The 23,116-nt window shown below is 55.1% G+C and overlaps 1 protein-coding gene across 5 annotated transcripts in view; it reads right to left on the reverse strand.

Moving 5' to 3' along the window:
• The window catches only part of PEAR1 (platelet endothelial aggregation receptor 1), a 56,432-nt gene extending 43,314 nt beyond the window's left edge, over nucleotides 1-13,118 (reverse strand). For 4 of the 5 annotated variants that reach the window (XR_012156101.2, XR_012156100.2, XM_073322957.2 and 1 more), the window contains exon 1: nucleotides 12,702-12,912. The gene's annotated coding sequence lies outside the window, so the exon portion shown is untranslated. Of the gene's footprint in view, nucleotides 1-12,701; nucleotides 12,913-13,080 lie in introns of those variants that run through there. The other variant, XM_073322955.2, reaches the window with a different exon arrangement.
• Nucleotides 13,119-23,116: the final 9,998 nt, after the last annotated feature.

Consider the following 23,116-nt stretch of genomic DNA (forward strand, 5'->3'; position numbering starts at 1 on the left):
ATGTTCTAGGTACATCTAGGTAGAAGGCCCCTTTGGAGCTGGATGTTCTAGATACACCTAGGTAGGAGACACTTGTGGAGCTGGATGTTCTAGGTACATCCAGTAGAAGACACCTGTTGAGCTTCTGAAAATGTCAGGTGTGTCCCGGTTGAACTTGTCTATGGGGATATTGAACACTGCAGGTACCAAGGAGAACACACCTGCTATTCTGCTGGGTGTCACAGGCACATCCTCATATGGCTTTGAAGATACGTTACGGTGTGCTGCCGAAGAAGAACCAGGAGAGTAGGAGTTAAGCAAAGAAGACCCCAGTTTTTTCTGAAGTGTCTGGCAGACTCTTCATGGGACCAAGTTTCAACGGTTTTAAAATGTACTGCAGTTTGGTGTCTTGGAGCTGCCATTTTTCTGTTTAGTTTAGCGATGCACAACCTGTTTCTCGCAGTGAGATGATTTTTAAAAGGGCTACCAAAGCGCAGGGTAGTAAAAGGGATCTGATGCCTAGTGAGGGTGTTTCATACTCACACACAGAGAGTCTGGAAATCAGGACTCCTGGGTTCTGTCCCTGGATTTGGGAAGGAGGTGGCTTAGACATTAGATGAGATGGGAAAGGAGAGGAGGTCAGGAGATGTAGACTCTATTCCCAGCTCTTAGCAGGAGTGTGAGCTAGTGGATAGAACAACGGAGAGTCTCTTGGGTTCTATTCTCAGCTCTCAATCAACGGAGCTATGTGGATTTACACCACTTGGGAATCTGGGCTGCTGGGTCCAACTCATCCCTGTTGTAATCTTAATGTGGACCATACAGGGTGGTTGTGCTGATGTTCTTTGCCTAATGCTTTAAGTTAACCGCAGCCTCGTGTTTACAGGGTTGTGTGTTTTATGGCCCTCAGATAAACACGTGTTAGGGAGGAGGAAACAGAGATTTCCTGACCCAGGCAGCTGGATTTACAGTCGCTTCCTCCTGGCTACATTCACAGTTCCATTCCCATCCCGCTGTCCCCTGCCTAGTGGCGAGGTCTCCTCTCTAGTGCCACACGAGAATCTTTTTTCAGAGTAGCAGCCGTGTTCGGCTGTATTCGCAAAAAGAACAGGAGGACTCGTGGCACCTTAGAGACTAACACATTTATTTGAGCAAAAGCTGTAGCTCCCGAAAGCTCATGCTCAAGGTGCCACACGTCCTCCTGTTCTTTTTAAGAGAATCTTTGCATCTCTCAGCCGGGCTGTGACACCAAAGCCCTGAGAACACTTTGCCAATCAGAATGAAAACAAAATGTTTTGACATTTCCAGCAAAACAATATTATCGGGGCAGGGTGGGGGGGGGGTCAGTTGAAATATCCCCTTTGGATTCAGTTGCAATGTTTGTCCCAATTTTGACAGCTTTTATTTTATAATATCAAATAAAATAAATTTCGCAATGCTCCAATCCAACAAGTTCGCTTCGTTTCATTTTTCCCCCCCAAACCTAAATGGACATGTTTTGATTTTCAACAAAATGGTATTTGCCGATGGGAAATATCTTTTGTCCGAAATTTTTTGACCAGTTCTACATACACCCCTTTCCAGTGCGGCTAATTCCTTTCTACCTTCCTAAATTCCCCCAGAATTGGAAATGATTCTCTAGTCGAATGCCCCAGCCCCCAAGAACTGTTGGGTAACAGCCCTGAGGATCAACACCAGGACAGTAAGATGCATGGCACCTGCTCACGTCAGTCATAAATGCAGCCCGTCGCCTATAAACTGTCGGCCTCATTCACGCTGAAAGGCCCCGCCTACAAATCCATGTTCGTTATATTTGATCTTCCTTTATTGCATTCTTCTTTCGGAAGATCAGACATCACACCCTCCATCCAAAAACAACTGCACGAGAAACAGCACACTCTTTCTTTCCTTTTCTTATAACACGAGGGAGAAAAGAAACCAAGTGCTTGCCAAATTCCGCCCCCTCTGAAAAGCACAGTTGGAATTAATGGGAGAATGTAGAATTTTTGGAGCCAAATGGAATAATAAGAAACAAAGTATTATCTGGAGCTGTTGGCAGGGAAATCTGAAGAGTCATCAAAATGTGTCCGGCGATGGATCCATATGTTAATAATAACAACTCTGCTAGCCAGGCCCAGGAGGAAAGTAGCACGTAGGAGCCCCGGTCACAGACCAAGACCATGGTGTGAGGGGCTGCACCAACACAGAATAAAGAGACAGGCCATACCCCAAAAGCACTTGCAATCTATCTCTTTGCTTCTCTAGCCTGATCGACTTTAGCAATAATAAATATGAGACAGATTTTATTGCAGGAACTTCCAGTTTCTTTTTTAGTTCTTGGAGGGGCAGGCGGGGACCTTGAAAAGGACAGAGATTCATATCAGAAGTGGAATCATGCATGCCACTATAATGACATCTTATTGTGTGTGTGTGTCTGTCTGTCTGTCTATCTCTGTTTGTGTGTGTGTATGCATGGCCCCTATTACCGTAGTGTCTGGGCGTCTCAATCTTTAATGGATTTATTCTCACAACACCCCTGTGAAACAGGCAGTGCCATTATCCCCATTGTACAGGTGGGGAAACTGAGGCACACAGTCTCCAAGTGGCTCTTATCCCCACTTTATGGGTTTATGGAGGTAATAAACCCTCCTTTGTCTAGCTGGCCTATCTAGACGGTGAGCAGTTTGGGACAGGGGCTGTCTCTTGCTCTGTGTATGTCTAGCCCCCGGCGCTCAATCTCAGTCAGTGCCCTCTAGCTGCTGCCATAGACTACTCCTAATCAAGAGAAGGAGCTTTGTTTTCTGAGGGGGGTCTGAGGTGCCTGGCCCAGATCCCTAGAAATGAGCGATGCCAGCCAGCTGGCCGTCAGTGTGTAATGCCCCATGCTTTCCCTGGCGCTCTCAGCCTCTCGCGGGGCTCCATCTCTCCAGAAACAAGCCGGCCAGTGGCCAGCAGAGCTGCTGTTTATCGCGCAGACAGGGAGGGAGTTCGGAAGCTAGAAGCGAGCTTCCTCTGGGTGAGGGACAGGAAAAGAGCCAGAGCAAGCAGGGAAACACACTCCTCCTCGCGGTCAGGGGCTCTCCCCTCCCCCCCACACACTTTGCAGATGCTCTAGGTACACCATAACACACGCAGCAGCCCACATCCCTGTAGCGGACACATAAGACACCCAGGCAGTCCCCTGGCCGATAAGCAGATGCGTGCCCCCCTTACAGACACACCGCCACTCACGGGATGGACCTCACCGTGCAAATAGAGTCACACCAGAACGAGCCTCAGACCCAACACACTCACCCATCAGACACACACCCAACAAACACCCTACGGACAAAGAGTCCAGCCAGGCTCCCTGCCAACAGCCACATGCAGACACCTGCTCCCAACCACTGGTGAAGCGAGGGGCATGTTTTCTGTACTGGGGACCGATCCGGAGGGCTCTTGGCCAAAGAAAGACAGGAAGAGTTGGCCTTGGTTGAGTGGAGAGGGGGGGTGCATGGCCGGGGAAGAGCCAGGGGGAAGCAGATGCACACACCAGACACATCGCAACATATCCCATTACACAATGCCCTTACACATGTCACACACCCACCAGAAACATCACACAATGCCCTGACATCACACAGTGCCCTGACACACATCACGCACTCCCCAGAGACATCACACAACTACCACACACATCACACAACACCCTTATGCATGTCACACACACACACACGCACACCAGAAACATCACACAACACCCTGACATCACACAATGTCCTTACACACATCACACACACACCAGAGTCATCACACAACCACCACACACATCACATCACACAACACCCTTATACACATCACATACCCACCAGAAACATCACACAACACGCTGACATCATACACCCACCAGAAACATCACACAACCACAACACGCATCACACAAAACTGATATTACACAACACCCTTACACATGTCACACACCCATCAGAGACACCACACACACATCCCAAAACATCAGTCACACGAAAACCAAACACAACCACATCACACATACACCAAACATATCCCATAACCCTCCTGACACTGACCCACACACACACACACACACCACCAAGTACATCACTCTGACATGCACATACCAAACACACCATCTCAGGGGGCTGAGGGGAGCAGGCAGGTACTGGTCCTGACCCCCACTAAATCAGTATTCCCAAAACGATGGACTCTACAACCCCACCCTGAAGCACATGGAAATCAGATCTCTCCTAGCAGCAGGCCAGCACTTGTGGAACTCACTGCCCAAGGAAACAAGAACCACCATGGGCCTCACTCAGCACCTTCAGGGTGAGACGTAAAAATCGCATGGTCACTTTACGCTTCCCCAGGGCAAAGGCAGCTAAACTCCAACAGGGACAGGGATCAATGGGCCTTATCGGTATATTGGAGAGGACACGCGAGGTGCCCAGAAACAATTATGAGCGTAGGATAAAGGCAAGATAGATCGATTAGACGACAAAGCAATCACTCCATATCTGACCTCTCAGGGTACTGCTACACTGCAAAAAAAGATAAAACAAAACCGTGCAGCCAGGAGCCTCAGAACCTGGGTCAAATGACTCAGGTCCGCAGGGCTAAAACTAGCAGTGTAGACGTCCTGCTTGGGCTCTGACCGCTGGTGAGAGGGAGGGTCTCGGCACCCAGCCTCAGCGGGAATGTCTACACTGCTATTTGCATGACCAGGCTCTGAGCCTCTTTGCTGCAGGGGCGTTTTTGCAGCGTAGACGTACCCTCAGTCCTAGTCCTCAAAGGAAACCTGCACAAAAGGTGCCCGGGAGCTTAAATTCATAACTACTGGAGACTAAAGACCAGGGTGGTTTCCTGGCTCATCACAACAATTTGCAACATACCCTACTACTGGCTAATCCTTAATTGGCCAACTGCATTTTAAGTGGCCTCTTAGCGCATATGTGAAACCTTTATGCTGTTAGTCTCTAAGGTGCCACAAGTTGTCCTTTTCTTTATGCTCAACAATCTGCCCCACCTTGTATTTAGCTGACACCCTCCGGATACTTGCTCCAGACCTGAAGAAGAGCTCTGTGAAACTCGAAAGCGTGTCCCTTCTTCCACCCACAGAAGCTGGTCCAAGAAAAGAGACGACCGCCCCCACCTGGTGTCTCTAATATCCTGGGACCCACATAACCACAACAACACTGGAAAAAAGCAAGAAAGACTGGCAGGCAGACTGGCAACCAAGAGGAGCCAGGAAAGTCATTAAAGGCAAATGGGAACCACAAGAGAGATTCCTGAACCAGGCCCGTCTGGCTTCGCTCCCCACGCATGGTGACACTTTGAAACCACCAGGCACGACCCCCCTCCTGGGAAATCAACTCCCCGGGCCCCAGACGAGTAACTGGAAAGAGGCCTGTCTCGCCCCAGAGCCAGAGCACTGCATTCGAAATCCAACCGTGTGAAAAACAGAACATTAAAAAACTGGTGGAAACTGACACCCAGACCCAGCCGATTCTGCACCAAGGCTCCCGCGCTGTCTGCAGCGGACAGGGACGCGCCCGGGGTTGCAGGCGGCTATTGCCAGGTCTGGAATAGCAGAGGCTGGGGGTCAGGGCTAAAACTATTGGTAGAGCTGGGTGTGTGGGGAGCCCAGCACTGGAAAGGCAGGGGGGCCACGGCGTGGGACTGAAGGACACCGGCAGAGCTGCATGGGAAGGGGAACTCAGGGGTTGATTAACGGGGGGGGTCTGTGGGGTGGCACTGGAGGGCAATAGCAGAGTACTCAGGGTACGAGTAGCCGTGGGGCTGTGGATTGGGACTGGGCGGGGGGCGCTCAGGACATGAATAAGGGGTGCTGCCATTCAGGAAGGAGTTCCATCCCCAGAGCCGGGGGGAGGGGAGCGGGGGGGTTGGGGAACCTGCCTAGTGCCTGTTTCCCTACAGCGTGGGCACAGCAACACCCATCTGTCAAGTCCAGCACGAAATTCACTTACCAAAAAAAGCGTCTATTGATTGTCTAGTGTGTTCCCAGAGCACCGGACGAACGTTATCTCCACTGTGTTTACTGGCGTGATGAATAGGTTTCTATTCCCCATTATAAAGAGCATCACTAGAACATATTTCATTAGTATTGACGGGAGCTAAGAAGGAAAGTCTCTGAATCCTTTGTCAGTCCTGTTTGGGGCAGAGCCGCAGCTAAGAAAGCCAGCTACAATGGTGCCCCGTCGTGATGCTCGCTGCAGCCCCACAGCGAGAGACAGCCCCTGCCCCAGCTGAGATCGGGGCCCCTTTGTGCCCGGCGCTGCCCAGACACGGGGAGACGGAAGGTCCCTCTTGAGACCAGGACCCCATCATGTGTCAGACCCTGCACAGACGCACAGCGAGAGACAGCCCCTGCCCCAGCTGAGATCGGGGGCCCTTTGTGCCAGGCGCTGCCCAGCCACAGAGCAAGACAGCCCTTACCCAAAGAGCTCAGAGTGTAAACAGACATGGGTGGGAGCAAGCAGGATCTCTGTGCTATCTCCGTTGTCCAGACGGGGAACAGGACAGAAGCAATAGATTTGCTCCAGGTCAATAGTCATAGAATCGTAGGACTGGAAGGGACCTTGAGAGTCATCTGGTCCAGTCTCCAGCACTCATGGCAGGGCTAAGTATTATCTAGACCATTCCTGGCAGGGGTTTGTCCAACCTCCTCTTAAAAATCTCCAATGACGGAGATTCCACAACCTCCCTCGGCAATTTATTCCAGTGCTTCACCACCCTGACAGTTAGGGAGTTTTTCCTAATGTCCAACCTAAACCGCCCTTGCTGCAACTTAAGCCCGTTGCTTCTGGTCCAATCCTCAGAGGTTGAGAAGAACAATTTTCTCCCTCCTCCTTGTAACAACCTTTTACATACTTGAAAACTATTCTCATGCCCCCCTCAGTCTTCTCTTCTCCAGACTAAACAAGACCAGTTTTTTCCAATCTTCCCTCACAGGTCAGGTTTTCTAGACCTTTGATCATTTCAGTTGCTTTTCTCTGGACTTTCTCCAATTTGTCCACATCTTTCCTGAAATGTGACACCCAGAACTGGGCACAATACTCCAGTTGAGGCCTAATCAGAGCGGAGTAGAGCAGAAGAATTACGTCTTGTGTCTTGCTTACAGCACTCCTGCTAATACAGCCCAGAATGATGTTTGCTTCTTTTCCAACAGCGTTTTCACTGTTGACTCATATTTAGCTTGTGATCCACTATGACCCCCGGATCCCTTTCCACAGTACTCCTTCCGAGGCCGTCATTTCCCATTTTGTATGTGTGCAACTGATTGTTCCTTCCTAAGTGGAGTATTTTGCATTTGTTCTTATTGAATTTCATCCTATTTACTTCAGACCATTTCTCCAGATCATTTTGAATTTTAATCCTATCCTCCAAAGCACTTGCAACCCCTCCCAGCTTGGTATCATCCGCAAACTTTGTAAGCGAGGTCTCTATGCTGTTGTCTAAATCATTGATGAAGATATTGAACAGAACCGGACCCAGGACTGATCCTTGCGGGACCCCACTCATTATGCCCTTCCAACCTGACTGTGAACTACTGAGAACTACTCTCTGGGAACGATTTTCCAGCCAGTTATGCATCCACCTTACAGTAGCTCCATCTAGGTTGTATTTCCCTACCTTGTTTATAAGGTCATGAGAGAGACAGTATCGAAAGCCTTACTGAAGTCAAGATATTCCACAAATAGGGGCAGGGGGATAGAAGCTATCTCCCTAATCAGGTTCTTGCCTGCCCAAACTCCCAAGGCATCTGGTCATGGAAGAGACACGATGGGCCAGTGTGTGATGAAGGAACAATGTGTGATGAAGGAAAAGCCCTGGCCGAGGGGATGGACCGTGTGGGTCACAGGCACCGGAATAAGCATTAGTGCGCTTTGTCTCCCGAGAGGGGTGAACAACGCTCCGCAATCCTCCGGGGGGAGTCCAGGGTGATGTCAGCACCTCTCCGCACACGCCGGGGAAGGCCGCGGTGAGTCACCCAGCCCCTCCCCTCGCTCATTTCCCCCACCACGGGGCGTCGGCACCCGTCGCTTGACCTTGCTTCCTCCATTGCAGGCGAAGCGTGCAGCCGAGCCCGGAGGCGAGACGGACCCCCAAGGCCTCTAGGAGGGGCTCAGCCGCTCCACAGGGAACCTGCCCGGGGGGGAGGTGGGTGCAGCCGCAGGGTGGCCACTCTAGGGGCCAGCACATGTGGGGAAGCGCGGTGGCCGAGGTTGCACGCATCAGCCCCAGGGCAAGGAGCAGATTGCAGGAGTGTGGAAGGCCACATCCCTCTCCAGCCCTGCGCCACGTTCCCCCCTCCCCGCCCGGGCCTCACTCCAAGTCCACAGCTCACTTTGCACCCCAGAGCCGAGTGTAGAACCCAGGCGTCCTGCTCGGAGTCCATTGCCCTAGCACAACATTCCTTCAGTCCGGATTCCAGGGCCAGTTCTGCTCCAGCCACTGGGCCCCACTCCCCTCCCAGAGCTGGGCACAGAACCCAGGCGTCCTGCCTCCCAGCCCCTCCCTCCCTGCTCCAGCCACTGGACCCGACTCCCCTCCCAGAGCTGGGCACAGAACCCAGGCATCCTGCCTCCCAGCCCCTCCCTCCCTGCTCCAGCCATTGGGCCCCCCTCCCCTCCCAGAGCTGGGCACAGAACCCAGGCGTCCTGCCTCCCAGCCCCTCCCTCCCTGCTCCAGCCACTGGACCCGACTCCCCTCCCAGAGCTGGGCACAGAACCCAGGCATCCTGCCTCCCAGCCCCTCCCTCCCTGCTCTAGCCATTGGGCCCCACTCCCCTCCCAGAGCTGGGCACAGAACCCAGGCGTCCTGCCTCCCAGCCCCTCCCTCCCTGCTCTAGCCATTGGGCCCCCCTCCCCTCCCAGAGCTGGGCACAGAACCCAGGCGTCCTGCCTCCCAGCCCCTCCCTCCCTGCTCTAGCCACTGGGCCCCACTCCCCTCCCAGAGCTGGGCACAGAACCCAGGCGTCCTGCCTCCCAGCCCCTCCCTCCCTGCTCTAGCCATTGGGCTCCACTCCCCTCCCAGAGCTGGGCACAGAACCCAGGCGTCCTGCCTCCCAGCCCCTCCCTCCCTGCTCCAGCCACTGGACCCAACTCCCCTCCCAGAGCTGGGCACAGAACCCAGGCGTCCTGCCTCCCAGCCCCTCCCTCCCTGCTCTAGCCATTGGGCCCCACTCCCCTCCCAGAGCTGGGCACAGAACCCAGGCGTCCTGCCTCCCAGCCCCTCCCTCCCTGCTCCAGCCACTGGACCCGACTCCCCTCCCACAGCTGGGCACAGAACCCAGGTGTCCTGCCTCCCAGCCGCTCCCTCCCTGCTCTAGCCACTGGACCCGACTCCCCTCCCAGAGCTGGGAGAAGGAGGCAGCTCCAGCCCTGGAGGCAATGTGGGGCCAGGCCGGGCCACAGAGGGGTTCAAAGCCTCTGCAGCTATTTTAAGCCACGCTCCAGTCAGCAGAGCAGTCACACACCTGCCCGGCGGGGTCTGCACCCTCCCCCCTAGCCCCTGTGCTGCCACCCCTCCCGCTGACATCCGGGCAGGCCGAGTCACGGGGCAGAGCGGTGCCTAATGGTTAGAGCAAGGGGGTTGGGAGAAGGATGCTCCAGGTGGTGTCACGGCTCCGGCCCGCTGGTGCGGCAGGGGGAGGTTAGCTCGCATCACTGCTGCATCTCAGCTACCCCAAAGGCGGGCTGAGCGCAGGGGCCTGGGAGTCAGGACGCCTGGGTTCTACTGATGGCTTTGGGAGGGGAGAGGTGTCTAGTGGTCACAGCGCAGGGAGGGAGGGTATCAGGACTCCTGGGTTTTATTTCCAGTTCTGGGTGGGGCGTGATGATTAAAGCCTCAACATGATCCCTCTGGTGGGAAGGGGGGGGGTCAGTTCTGCTCTGATGGGGAAACTGAGGCACAGAGACAGGGAAGTGACTGGCTCAAGGGCAAAGAGCAGAGCTGGGAATAGAACCCAGGAGTCCTGACTCGCAAGTCCCCTGCTCTAACCACTAGACCACACTCCCTTCCCAAAGTCATGTAGAACCCAGACCGCCCATCTCTGTCATCCGCTCTAACCACCAGCCCATCTCCGAGCGTTGAGCAGGAAATGGGGAGCCACTGCTCCTGGGTTCTGCTCCCAGCTATTGGAGGAAGTGTGGTCTAATGGTGAGAGCAGGCGACTGGGCAGCAGGGCTCCTAGATTCCATTCCCGGCTCTGGGAAGGAGTTTAATCGAGTGATGAGAGCAGAGGGCTGAGAGCCAGGACTCCTGAGTTCTGTTCTGCCACTGACTCTCTGGGCAAAATCACCTCCCTGCGCTGTGCCTCAGTTTTCCCATCTGTAAAATGGGGGTAACAGTGACACCTGCACCTCCCGAGCAGGTTTGAAGGATTAGCTCATAAATAAAATGCTTTGAGATCCCGGGAGGGGACGCGCTATGCCAGGACCCCCAGCCCGACCTATTCCCAGTGCACAGGGGTGGATGTTGAGTGTCTGGAGCCCGCTGGGGTGACACGTCCGCTGAGCATCCAGGACGCAGCACGTTCCCTTCTGCAGGAGGAGGCAGGATGACAGCTATGGTGACCTTTCCCTCCGCATGCAGCGTGGGCCACGGATGTCACCCCTCACCACATCAAGGGCGCCTTCGCTTTGGTATCACACTGCCTTGGTCAGGGTGAAATGCCACAAGGACCAGGCTGTCCCCTGGCCCGCAAAGTTAAACGTCACCATTTGCGAAGGAGGGGGATGTGGTTAGTGAAGGGAACCGGGAGTCCAGACTCTGGGGTTTTAGTCCAGCCCTGGAAGAGGAATGGCATCTAGTGGTTAGAGCAGGGAGGGCTGGGAGCCAGGACTCCTGGGTTCTATCCCCAGCTCTAGGAGGGGAGTGGGGTCTAGTGGTTAGAGCAGGGAGGGCTAGGAGCCAGGACTCCTGGGTTCTGTTCCCATTTCTCATGCTGACTCTCTCTATGACCTTGTGTAAGTCCCTTCTGGTTTGGTGGGAAGGGGGCTGTCCCGAGACCCAGTGTCTCTCTCCAGCCCTTCGCGATGTCCCTTTAAGGGCGTTCTGTCCCGGGAAGGAGAGGAGCCACTATCTCTGCCCCTCCAGTTTCCGCTGCAGTGTCACCGGCACTGACGTGCTTCCTCCCGGGGCTGAGTGGATGGCAAGCTGGCCCGGAGACCGCTGGCCCAGCCAGGCCCTGGGAGGCTACACCCGGCCCTACAGCCCCAGCCAGAGCCCTCTTGGGAGCTGGCCAACTTGGGACCCAAGCTGTTCAGGGCGGGACAAGGGGAGCCTGTGCTGTGATGGGGTTAGATGGGATCATACCTGGCCTGCCCCATCCCTGCCCTGCCCTGATCCCAGCCCAGCCCCTGCTCCAGATCCACTTAGTCCTCAGGTCCACCCAGCCCCCAGGCCCTACCCCAGATCCACCCAGCCCCCAGATCCGCTCTAGACCCTCAGATCCACCCCAGACTCTTTACCACATCCACCCAGGCCCCAGATCCCTGCAGCACCTGCCCCAGATCCACTCCAGCCCCCAGACCCTTCCCCAGATCCCAGATCTACCCCAGACCGACCCCAGCCAGCCTGCCCAGCCCCCATACCCTACTCCAGCCCCTAGTCTTTACCCAAGATCCCCCCCACACCTATCCAGCCCAGCTCCCACGCCGTACTCCAGCTCAGCCCAGCCCACTGTCCCTGTCCCATTCCATGGCTTATTCCCCCATCCCATCCCATCCCATCCCATCCCGCCCTGCCATGCCCCATTCAACTTCCACTCCACCCCGACCCCCATCCCACTCTGCTCCAACCCCCCCCCTCGCTCCCACCACCCCTCTCTCCCCAGACGGGCCGCTCGCAGAAACAGGTACCATGGCCGGGTTGGGGGCTTGCCCAGCTGTTTCCAGGACTTAGGTCAGGGAGGAGGAAATCTTCCTGCTGCTGGCTGGTGCAGGGTGGGATGGGGGCGTCCATCTCTTTGAACGCCATGCTGGACTCGACTCGCCTGACCCCCCTTCCCCGCAGAGATGCCAGCCACCTGCCCTGGCTCCAGGCCCCCGCGCCGGGTCCATCTGAACAGAAACCAGCCTCTGCCAAGCCCTTGTCAGCCAGGTCTCAGCTCCAGCACCACAGGGCCGATCCTGCCCTCCCTGGCATGGTGTCGATTCAGACTCCAGCAGAGTGACTCTGTATTTACACCGGGATCACCGACCGCAGAACATGGGCTGGACTCCTTTGCCCCCTACCGCCCCCCCCCCCCCCGTTACTTTGGATTCACGTCACTGTAACGGAGAACAGAATCTGAACCGATGTCCATTGTTTCCCGTAGAATTACTCCATGTTTGTACCGATTTAACTGAGAGCAGAATCTGGCCCCAACTCTTGACACCCCCCGCAGATTTGCACCAGCGTCACGGAGACCGGAATCGAGCCTCAGACCCCTTGGGAAGACAGAGCTACCTAGACGCTGGGCCCTGGATGCTCCGAGGAGCCCCCCGCCAATAACTGATAACTGGGGTCGAACATTAGAGGCCAAGCCCCTCTGTACAAAGCAGGCTGCTCCAGAATGCCCCTTGAAATCTCTCGTAAACAACCTCTGTAACTCGGACACCTGGCTCGGCTTTTGGTGCTCGGATTCCAGTGATCAGCGCCCTGACAGTCCCCGATCTGTAGCCATCCAATAATCTGCTGTGGGTAAACCCCACCGTACTCACCTTTCTTCTGTCCTGGGCAAGGTCTCTCTCACGGCAGCCTCCCAAGAAATCCTCTAGCAGGGAGCAGATGGGCCGTGGGAAGCAGCTGAAAGAATTTGGGGCGGGGGGAATAAAAAAATTGGCAAGGGAGAGTTTATTTCCCTCTCCAGGAAAAAAAGAAGCAACGAGCCCACTTTTGGGTTTGGGTCTGGTCTCCTGCTCGGGGCAGGGTGGGCACTGAGTCTGTGGGTCAGAGGAGGCTGTGGCGGGGAGGGGCCATTAAGTGTGAGGGGGAGGGAGCAGGAAAGGGGCTGGGAACCAACTCAGGAAGTTTTGACAAGGAAACTAGTAAGGGCGCTGGGCTTGGAGGAAGAAAGAAGAAGAAGAAAAAAACACGCACACACACCACTTTTCCCTTGGCAAGGAACCAGCGTGTGTGAAATAGAAGCTGCAAAACAAACGTTAAACCAGAACCCATCACACAGAGCTCTGTGGTCAGGATCCAGCCCCCCGGGGCTGCGTCCTCACTAGGGAACAGGGTGGGTCGGCTCCCACGTGGTGAAACCCGAATGAAGACGAGGCAGTTCGTAGCTTTCACACGAGCTAAAGACTCGGGAGCAACCTCGGGCTTCCTTCGCCCGCACTCATGTTAAAGCTACGACTACAACTGCCTTATCGTCACTAGGCAGCCTGGTTATAGCCGTATGGGTCCCAGGATATTAGAGAGACAGGGTGGGTGAAGTCATACCTTCCCGGCCAGAACAACAGATACAAAACCTGCAGACACCTCCCCACTGTTACAATGATCAACGCTGTGAGGGTGCCTCCCATAAGGCTTTATGGAGATATGCTTATGAATGTATATATGACATAACTAGAATATGTTTTATGCTACACATGCCATGTAACATCTCTCTGTAGAGGTTATGATCTACTGAATATATTAATCCTATTTGTATGCATGTATCATTTTTGTATTCGTAGTTATGAATACTGGCTTGATTTCTAAGCAGCCTTAGTAGAGCATTTGGTCAGCTTCAGGAGAAAGGAATGTGCAAATTAGGTACCCAGTCAAGAAACACTTAAAGGACAATGAATCTTGGAAGGCTCCAATCCACATCAGAAGTCTACTTGAGGACATTCAAGGTAGCATGTGACCCATGGCTGCTACCTGTAAAAATCTGAGTCATGCGTGGACATGTGACTCCAAAAATCCATCTTGGAGCTGGACTTTGCATAGGAGAGAGGAGGGGATCTCCACCCACAAGAGAAAGTCTATTTAAACCCCTGGGAGACCCCCTCCATTTTGTCTTCAGCTGGCTAAAGAGAGAGCCTCTCCACCCCCAAAGATATCTGAAAGAAACTGGAACAAAGGACAGTAACTACAGGAAGTGTGAGCAATTGCTGGACCCAGACTAGAAGAAGACTAGTCTGTAAAAGGAAGCTTGCTGGAACTGGTGAGGTTTTTATCTGTGTTCAGTTTTATTACCATACTAGACATAGACTTGTGGGTTATATTTTATTTTGCTTGGTAATTCACTTTGTTTTGTCTCTTACTACTTGGAACCACTTAAATCTTACTTTCTGTATTTAATAAAATCACTTTTTACTTATTAATTAATCCAGAGTATGTATTAATACTTTGCGGAGGGTGGGGGGGGAGGAAACAGCTATGTGGATGAAACCATGCAATCACTAGGCTCTAAAATGAACTGCCTGGCTTCCCCGTCCATTTCCACGCTGGACCTGTTGCCCAAAGAAATGGGTTTTTTTACGCTGGGGCAGAAGCATTCGGATCCCCTTGTTCTCAAACCCAGCAGAATTGCTCCCACGCCTGGTCAAAGCCAGGCCGAAAAACACAGAGGGCCCGATGCACCTTGTAAAATCCTGCACACCAGGACAAAGTGGGTCCAATTCTCCATTGCCCTGCACCTGATTTGAGTTTACACTGAGGCCCCTTTTCACCCCAGTGGCAACATCAAGGGGGCACAAAACAGGTGACAGGGAGGCTCGGGCCCTTGTGCTGGGGGTGGTAAATGCTCCCAAGCCAGACGGGTGGAGCTGTGTGCTCCCCCTCCCCACTTTGCATGAATGTAAAATGACTGGACAAGGTGGTGGATGACAGGGGAGCAAGCCGGGGCTTTTCCTCCAGCCTGCGTGGGTCGGGGGTCCACATCCTCAGAGGTTGCTGTCAATAGAAGACAGGCACCTAAATACCAGTGAGGCTCTGAGCTGAGGATACTCTGGGTTCTGAGTCTCCCCTTACACTGGTGTAAATCGGGAGCAGCGCTGCTGGAGCGGGGTCAGCGAGAGCAGGGGGAGCGCAATGATCCGGGTTTGCTTGGAGCAAAGGAGGGCGGCTTGCAAGGGGCAGCATTCCCAGCAGATATTTCTCTCTGCTGAACAGCAACATCTGGTGGCCCAGACAGCAAACTGCAAAGCAGTGAGAGGGATGCAGGGGTGGTCAGGACTTCCATGCAAACAGAGGGGTGGTCTGAGCATAGGCCTGGGAGTCAGCACTCCTGGGATCGAACGCTGACTCGATGCATGCTCCAAGGCAAGTTACTCCCCCACACACACACTCTGCGCCTCAGTTTCCCCACCTGTCAAGCAGCAGTGATGATGCTGATCTCATAGAGGGAGGATGGTCTATTCACATTGAAGGTGATTAGTATAGAAAGTCTCAACAAGATGAAAATTCTCCAAAGACTCCAAAGAAACCCATTTTGGGACAGATCCGTTGGCTCCAAGCTCCCCGGCTGGCTGGGAATTCATAGAATCATAGAATATCAGGGTTGGAAGGGACCTCAGGAGGTCATCTAGCCCAACCCCCATTCGAAAGGCGACGGATACATTAAAGATCGAGAGACACTCACATACTACAGCGACGGGAGCCATATAAGAACCTATGACAGGTAGACACCTAGTCAAAGCCATAGAGCTTGGCTGGGGCCTCTGGGTGCGACCATATTCGTAATAAGAACGGTCCAGCCATCGGACAGCAAGCTCTTTGGGGCAGAGACCATCTTTTTGTTCTGTGTTAGCCTAGTTTTACAACAAGCTACATAAAAAGCCCTAGTGAAGTCAGTGCAAGCTAAAATTTCAGACAATGACTTGTTTAGACGGCTCTATATATGACACACTGAAATGTAAGTACAATATTTATATCCCAATTGATTTCTTTAATAATTATATGGTAAAAATCAGAAAGTACGCAACTTTTTACTGTCGGTGTCCTGCGACACTTCTGTGGTTTTATGTCTGATTTTATAAGCAAGTCGTTTTTAAGACAGGTGAAACTTGGGGGCACACAAGACAAATCAGACTCCTGCAAGGGGGACAGTCGTCTGGAAAGTTTGAGAGCCGCTGGTTCTCTGTGAAATTATAAAGTGCCCCACCAGGGGGCAGTCAGGGTCTGTGATGCACAGAGCAGCGTGGCGGCTGGTGCGAAGAGCCGCTTCTCTCAGAGCTTCATTGAAGCCACTTGCCGAACGGAACGACAACAATCAGCTCTCGCCCAGCCCTTTTCAGCTGTAGATCTCCAAGCACTTTACACAGGCGCTCAGGGTCATTGTCCCCGTTTTACAGATGGGGAAACTGAGGCCCGGCCCGGGGAAGTGACTGGCCCATGGTCACCCAGCTGGCTAGTGGCAGAGCTGGAAACAGAACCCAGGCCCCACTCTGCTGCTCTACCCGTTAGGACACACTGCGAGATGAGTCCCATGCAACTACCCCATTCTGCAGGGGCAAGTGGCTGAGGGAAGCATCCAGCCGCGAGGCTGCTCCTGTGAACTCCTGCCTCACGTCCCACCGAGATCTTGGTGCCTTGGGAAGGTTGCATGTGTACAGACAGGAGAGGCCGCAGAGCTGGGATCAGCCCAGGTACGGAACAGCTGCAGTCAACTTTCCGAGAGGCAACTACTAGGTAAATAGAGGGAGGGCCAGATCCTGATCCCAGCTGCACCAGTGCAATCCAGAGGGCCTGATTCTCAGATACCCTAAGGCCCCTTTTCACTGCTCTGGCTGCACAAAGGGGCCTTAAAAGTGGGTGCAACTGCTCCACCCACCCACTCTAAGGCACCTGTCACGTGGCCAGAGCCAAAGTGACAATCAGGACCAAGGTGTCTCCATTGCAATGAGCAGCGTCACCCCGGATTCACTCTAGTGGTGCAACCGAGCTCAGACCGGCCCAGAAATTCGCGTGGGCTGCTCCTCCCCTGCTGTGCCACGTGCGTGGTGCAAAGCGAGCGTGAAACACGAGGCTGAGAGCAGAAAATGCCAATTGGGGGGCCACATTTTACACCCAGGTAGAACCGGGGCGATTTCAAGGCACAGGGCAGACAAAACCAAAGCCCAGCAATGACACGCCACAGCACGGGCACCGACAATTCACTTCTTATGACCCTCCTACCCTGCCTCTGGAGCTCCAAAAGCGGTCGGGCAGAGTAACAGGCAGGCCCCACCGGGGATCCCTAGAATTCCTTTGCTCCCACTGCACACCGGGTACCCTATAGGCTTTACTGGGGCAAGAAGAGTCTTTGCCAGGCTGGGGCAGGTTTGTGTTGCTGGATTGTGGGCCGGCCCAGGCGATGCTCCTGCCGGATTCCAACCCAGCCGCGCGGGGAACGTGTTCTTTGGAAGCAATGTTGCTACAGATGATGTAAATCTGGTGTTTGCTGACGGGTCTGCAAGAGAGGGTTTGTGGGCTGCGTCCATCCGCCTGTCTTCCGCTCTGCAAACTGGTTTGTCTGGTGGAAAACAAGGGATGTGTGTGGAAGGGGGGTATGTCCATTGCAAACCAACCCCGCTCTGTTGAATTCAGTGCCACTCTGGTGTCTCCCACCAGCTCAGGGTTTGGTCTCAGATCCGCGGCTGCTCCCCGGTTCGCCGCGGCCTTGCAGCCGGTGCAGTCAGTTCCCCCTCTGCAAAGCGGATGCCACACACTGTCCCTGGGATGAGCGGGAGGCGAGTGGCAGCGTCCAATGCAAACTGGGGGGACCGGGCTCTGCGTCTCTGCCAGCTTCCCCGCCGATCCCCCATCGGGGTGTATTTCTCAAGAGCAGGAGCTGGGTGGAATCTCTCCCAATGGGCAGAAACAGACTCCCAGCAGCCAGACGTCGGGGGGCTTGGATCCAGGTTGTGCTTTGGCCCATTTCTGACAGAGCGTTCTGGAGCGGAGCGTCAGAATCTCTTGGGTTCTGGCCCCGCTGAACCCAAAGGCAACCCTCTCCTCCAAACTCTTGAGCTCTGAAGGACGTAGGGGAGCTGAATTCCGACCACCTGTGGGTCAGCATTGATGGAGTGAAGCTGACAGAGCTTGCTTTGATGGTGCCCCACGGTGCAGGGGGCCCAAGGTGCAAAGAAAGGAGACATCACCTGCCCCAAGCCCCGGTTCTCCTCCTGCACCCACCACCAGGCACCGTACTGGCCCGGAGCCCCAGCTGCTGGAAACGGGCATCGCTCCATTTACGCCGGTGGGCTGGAGTGACTCCCTGGCGGGATGGAGGCGAGAGCAGGCCCCTGCTAAGCTCTCAGCTATTCATAGCTAGTAAGTACATTAGCCGGCTTCAATTGATGTCAAGCCACCGTTAATTGCCTCTCCTCTTTACACTAATAACTCTAATCACTCATAATGATTTTCACATTCCAGCGGGGCGCACCACCCCCCCTCCCCGGCCTGAGCTCCATTAGAAAAGCATCCACCCCCCACCCCCTCCCAGTCCCCAGCATGCCTTAAATCAGTGCCAGTTACCCAGGAGCCCGGCTAAATAGCTCTTTGGAGAGCCCTGTGATGAATGGACTCAAGTGGGGCGCTTCCTGGCCCAGGCCCTGGCCTGGGGGTGGGGGGGGAGAGGGCTCCGGCTAAGCTCCCAGGGGTGCCAAAGGTTTGGTTTGATCACTTTGACTCATCATCCTTTGGCCTTTATTAAATGGTGGAAATTAACTGGGGGAGTGGAGTCTTGGAGTCTTTGGGGAGCTGTTTAAAGAGACCCCCCCCTCCTCCGCCCAATCAGTTCCTGGCTGTCCATTTCCTCACCATTTCCTCCCGCAGCCAAAGGCTGCTCCGTCAAGTGGGAGGATGTCGACTCACCCTGGTGCAACGGATGAGAGAAGGGGCCCGCGGCCTGCCCCAGCCGCTCCGCTGAGGGTGCTGGTGGGTTGCCCCAGGCAGAGACGCATGCTCCATCGCCTCCCTGGCTCGGCATGGGTGCATCCAGACATGGGCAGGGCCGGCATTAGGCCCTGGTGAGGCAGGTGCCCACTGGGAGGGAAGCAGTGAATGCCTGGTGGGCCATGATGCCCCAGGGCCATACTCCCCATCCCCATGCCCCTAGTCCAGCAGCTGGGGGCAGCTGTTCTGCCTGGGCCTCCTGCAAACCAAGGGCATCCGTTTTGCCCTCTCCCTGTACCCCTTTCCCCGACGGCCTCCTCCCTAGGACTGGGCTGGGCCCGACTCCCCTGCAGATCTGGGGCCACTCTCAGTCTCTCCCTTCTTGGGGCAGGGTTAAGGTGGCTGGAAGCCACCTTCGTCCTCCTGATACTCTGGGGCAGTGCCCAGCCCCTGTTGCGAGAGCAGCCTTTGGGCTGCTCTAACTGACACTCTGCCCCCTGGGATGCACAGAATACCCATAATGCCATGCGCTTCAGTCATCCCGCCCCCGCCCTGATCTGCCTCCTGCACCAGAGGCTGGGACTTATGCCAGTTCCACACCAGCTGACACCCTGCATGGCGGGGCGGGGGGAATTCTCAGGGGCCGTTTCCACCCACCTGAAGGCCCATTTAAGCTGCCGGAGTGGCCTACCAAGCCCTGGGTGTGGCTGAAGATCAGGCCCTGGGTTGGGGCCCCGGTCTAGCTTCCCTGGACTTTTCCAGCAGCAGCCTGAGGCCCCAGGGGAGTAAACAAGCTGCCGCAGAAGATGCCGTGTTTTTGCAGCCCTGCGTTTCCTGCACACTTGCCAATAACCGCATTAGCCAAATGCTGGCCGGCTCCGGCTCGGGGGGGAGGCAGCAATTGCTTTGCCACACTCCTTCCTGAGCACGAGGAGCTTGAGGGACTGCGGAAAAGCAGGCGAGGGGCCCAGCGCCGCATGGAGCCGCTGCTCCTGGGAAGGACACGTCCCACGCAACTCCTTCAGGCCGGCCGTTCAAATCTGGCCCCGGGCCAGCAGCGAGCGAGTTCAGCCCAAACAGGCCGCAGCCAGGCCGAAGGATCCCAGGGTTTTGCAGACGGCTCCTCTGGATGTAGACAGCCCGGAGGAAGGACCTGAGAGCTGAAGGGTCCCGTGGGCTCCAGGGAGGGCCTGAATCCAAACTTTGCCTCTTTCTGGGAACACCCCCCGCAGCAGTGCCTCTGGATGCCAGGGAAGCTCCCCTCTGGACTCCACAGCCGATGCCCACCTTCAGTCTTGGCTGCCCCTGGCGTGGCCCATGTGCCGGAAGGAGACGCCGGGGCCTGTCTCACGGGGGCTGTGGTCTCCGTGGCACTGTCTCTCTCCCAGCCCCTTCCCCCTTCAGGGTAGGCCACGGCACGGGGGCTTTGCTGGACAGGAGCAGTGGGAATAGGCTGACCAGATAGCAAGTGTGAAAAATCGGGACAGGGGCTGGGGGGTAATAGGCGCCTATATAAGAAAAAGCCCCAAATATCAGGACTGTCCCTATGAAATCTGGACGTCGGGTCACCCTAAGTGGGAACCGGTTACCAAGCGGCCTCCAAAGCCCACTTCCCAGCCTCTTTTCCCCCACACCCCACTCAGGGCCACAGCAGAAGGTACCGACCCAGCTGTACAAAGCCCACAGATCACCTGCCAGGGCAGCGTCTCCGGCTAGGGGCGCACATCCTCAGAGCCTTCCCGAGCAGCTGCTATGGCCCAGCAGTGGAGCACCCATCAATCCCCCGCAGCTCCCTGGGACCCACCCAGCTCCTCTGGGGAATGCAGGGTCCGGTACAGCTGCGCCGGGGAGAGAGGGAGATGGCCACGTGGTGGGTGCCCCTGGGTGGAGGGGACTTCTGCCTTTCTAGCTGGGAATCGCCTTTAGCCGCTGCAGAGCGATGGAGGTCCCCGGCTTGGATTCTGCCCTCTGGAGCGTCTTGCCTGTTCGACAGGGGGATAAGAGGGCCTGGCTGGGCGCCGTTTGCCCCAAGGCAGGCAGGATTCATCACCAGTCCTTTGCTGAAGTTCATTTATTCATCTCATACCTGCTTCTCTCTCCCCACCAACCAGTGAGAGATGATTTGGAGAAACCCAGCAAGAATGAGCAAATCTATTGATCTGGGGCCAGTGCGGTTGGGTTTCTCCGGCTGGTGCTATCCTCAGCCTCAGAGCGGCAGGAGGTGATGTCAAGCAGAGGAGCCCTTGGCTTCCTGCCTCTAGCGGGCAGCGGCCGAGAGCCACTGAGCTGGATTCAGCCAGAATCCCAGGGGAGGGAGGCTGCGGGCAGCTCTTGCCACAGAAACATGCTGCCCTCATAGCAAAGGGCCCTGCGCCATGCCTGGACGACCAGCGGGGCCCTGGCATGAGCTTTGCACCCAGCTCCCTTGCCATCAAAGGGGTTCTGTGCGGCCCCTCTGGCAGCAGAAAGACCCCTGAGAAACCCCTTCAGCCAGCGCAGAGGGCTCTTGGTAACGGGAAATGCTACTCCCAGCGGGAGGCGAATGTGCAGGGGGCTCAGAATGAGGTGGCAGAGGGGAGAGATGGCAGATGCTGCATGAATGCTCAGGGGAGACGTGTTCGGGGTGCCGGGCCCAGCCATATTCCAGGGACTGGTCTTATGGTTGCGCCGAGAGGCCACAACTGAGATCCGGGCCCTGCCCAGACACAGAGACCCTGCCCCAAAGAGCTCCCAGTGCAAACAGACAAATCATCTCCATGTTACGTGATGGACAAACTGAGGCTCAGAGGGACTAAAAGACTTGCCCAAGGCGACACAGGAAGGCTGGGGCAGAGCCTGGACCCCAGATCTCCTGAGCTCCAGCCCATCCATGACACCAGAAGGCCACCCTTCCATCTAGGCCTCAAGGAAAAGGACAGATGGCCTCCCGCCTGCATGCGGTGGCAGCCGACGGTTTCATAGCCGAGGGCAGCCCTGTTCCCGAGGCCGGCTGCGTCCACCCTCCTTGTGCAACGGGAACTCTCCCTTCAGCCAACAGCAGCCAGCAGGGAGCATCCCGCCTTCAGACATTGGTACCTCTTTGCTCTCCTCTGCTGGGGGCCAGAACTGGAGGAAAAAGCCCAGTGGAAACCTTAAATAAGGACCATGTGGTTTGTACCAGAGCCCAGCTGAGAGGCCTTAGAGAAATCGAGCTCTCTCCCTCCCCATCCCCCAAAGCCAGGAGTGAAATATTGTTCAGGGACAGTTAAGCACCACTTAAGTTGCGTCTCATTAGAGCAGAGAGGCCTCTCCCGCCCCACTGAGCTACTTAGTGCAACGAGAACCGGGTGGGGAAGCAGGGAGGGAGATAATTGGTCAAGTGCATTTGTAGCATCAGCCCGGCTCTGAGCTTCCAGTTGCATGGCAGCATTTACAGCCCGGGCTCGGTTCTCTGGTTAGAAAAGGTGGGGCCAGGTTTGGGGTTCTTTTTTCCTCACCCCAGTGGAAAATTTGGGGTGGGGGTTCATTGGAAAAAAGGCCATTAGAAGCCAAACAATTTGGGGGCCCCAGAACTGAAAAACTTTTTTGAAGTGTTCGGCTGAAAACCTTTGGGTTTCTGACCCAAAGAATTCAAACTTTCCTCCAATGCTCATTCCGCTGGAAACCCAGCTTTCTGCAGGGGGTGGGGAGGGGTGGTGGAGGTTAGAAATAAGAGTTTGTGACCAGTCCTTGTGAAAGCAGCACTAAGTTTAAAAAAATGCTTAAAATTGAAACCCTTGCCCTCAATTATTGAAATCTCCCGATTTAACTTGTTTTTGTCTTTGTTCCTTGGCTCAGGGACAGTGGAACTGACTCGGAGCCCGATCCTGGGACAGTTAATGAACATGGGCCAGCAGCGTACACCACCGGCAGCTCAGCCCTCCTGTAAACCCACTTCATTTAGGCGTCGGCCTGGGTGCAGAGGGCTCAAAGATCAGGCCCAGTTTGTGCACAGTGGGGCTGCTGGCTATTACCGTAATACTGATGACATGACAGCATGTGAGATGCAGATTTTAAGGCCAGAAGGGACCATTGTGATCATCTGGTCTGACCTCCTGCCCATCGCAGGCCTCACCCACCCACTCCTGTAACAGACCCCACCTCTGGCTGAGTCACTGAAGTTCTCAAATCATGGTTTCAAGACTTCAAGTTACAGAGAATCCACCATTTACACTAGTTTAAACCTGCAAGTGACCCGTGCCCCATGCTGCAGAGGAAGGTGAAAACCCCGCAGGGTCTCTGCCAGTCTGACCGGGGCAGAGAACCTCCCCGATCCCACATATGTTGATCAGTGAGACCCTGAGCA

This window comes from Lepidochelys kempii, chromosome 24 (genome assembly GCF_965140285.1).
Source record: "Lepidochelys kempii isolate rLepKem1 chromosome 24, rLepKem1.hap1, whole genome shotgun sequence".
Taxonomy (NCBI): domain Eukaryota; kingdom Metazoa; phylum Chordata; order Testudines; family Cheloniidae; genus Lepidochelys; species Lepidochelys kempii.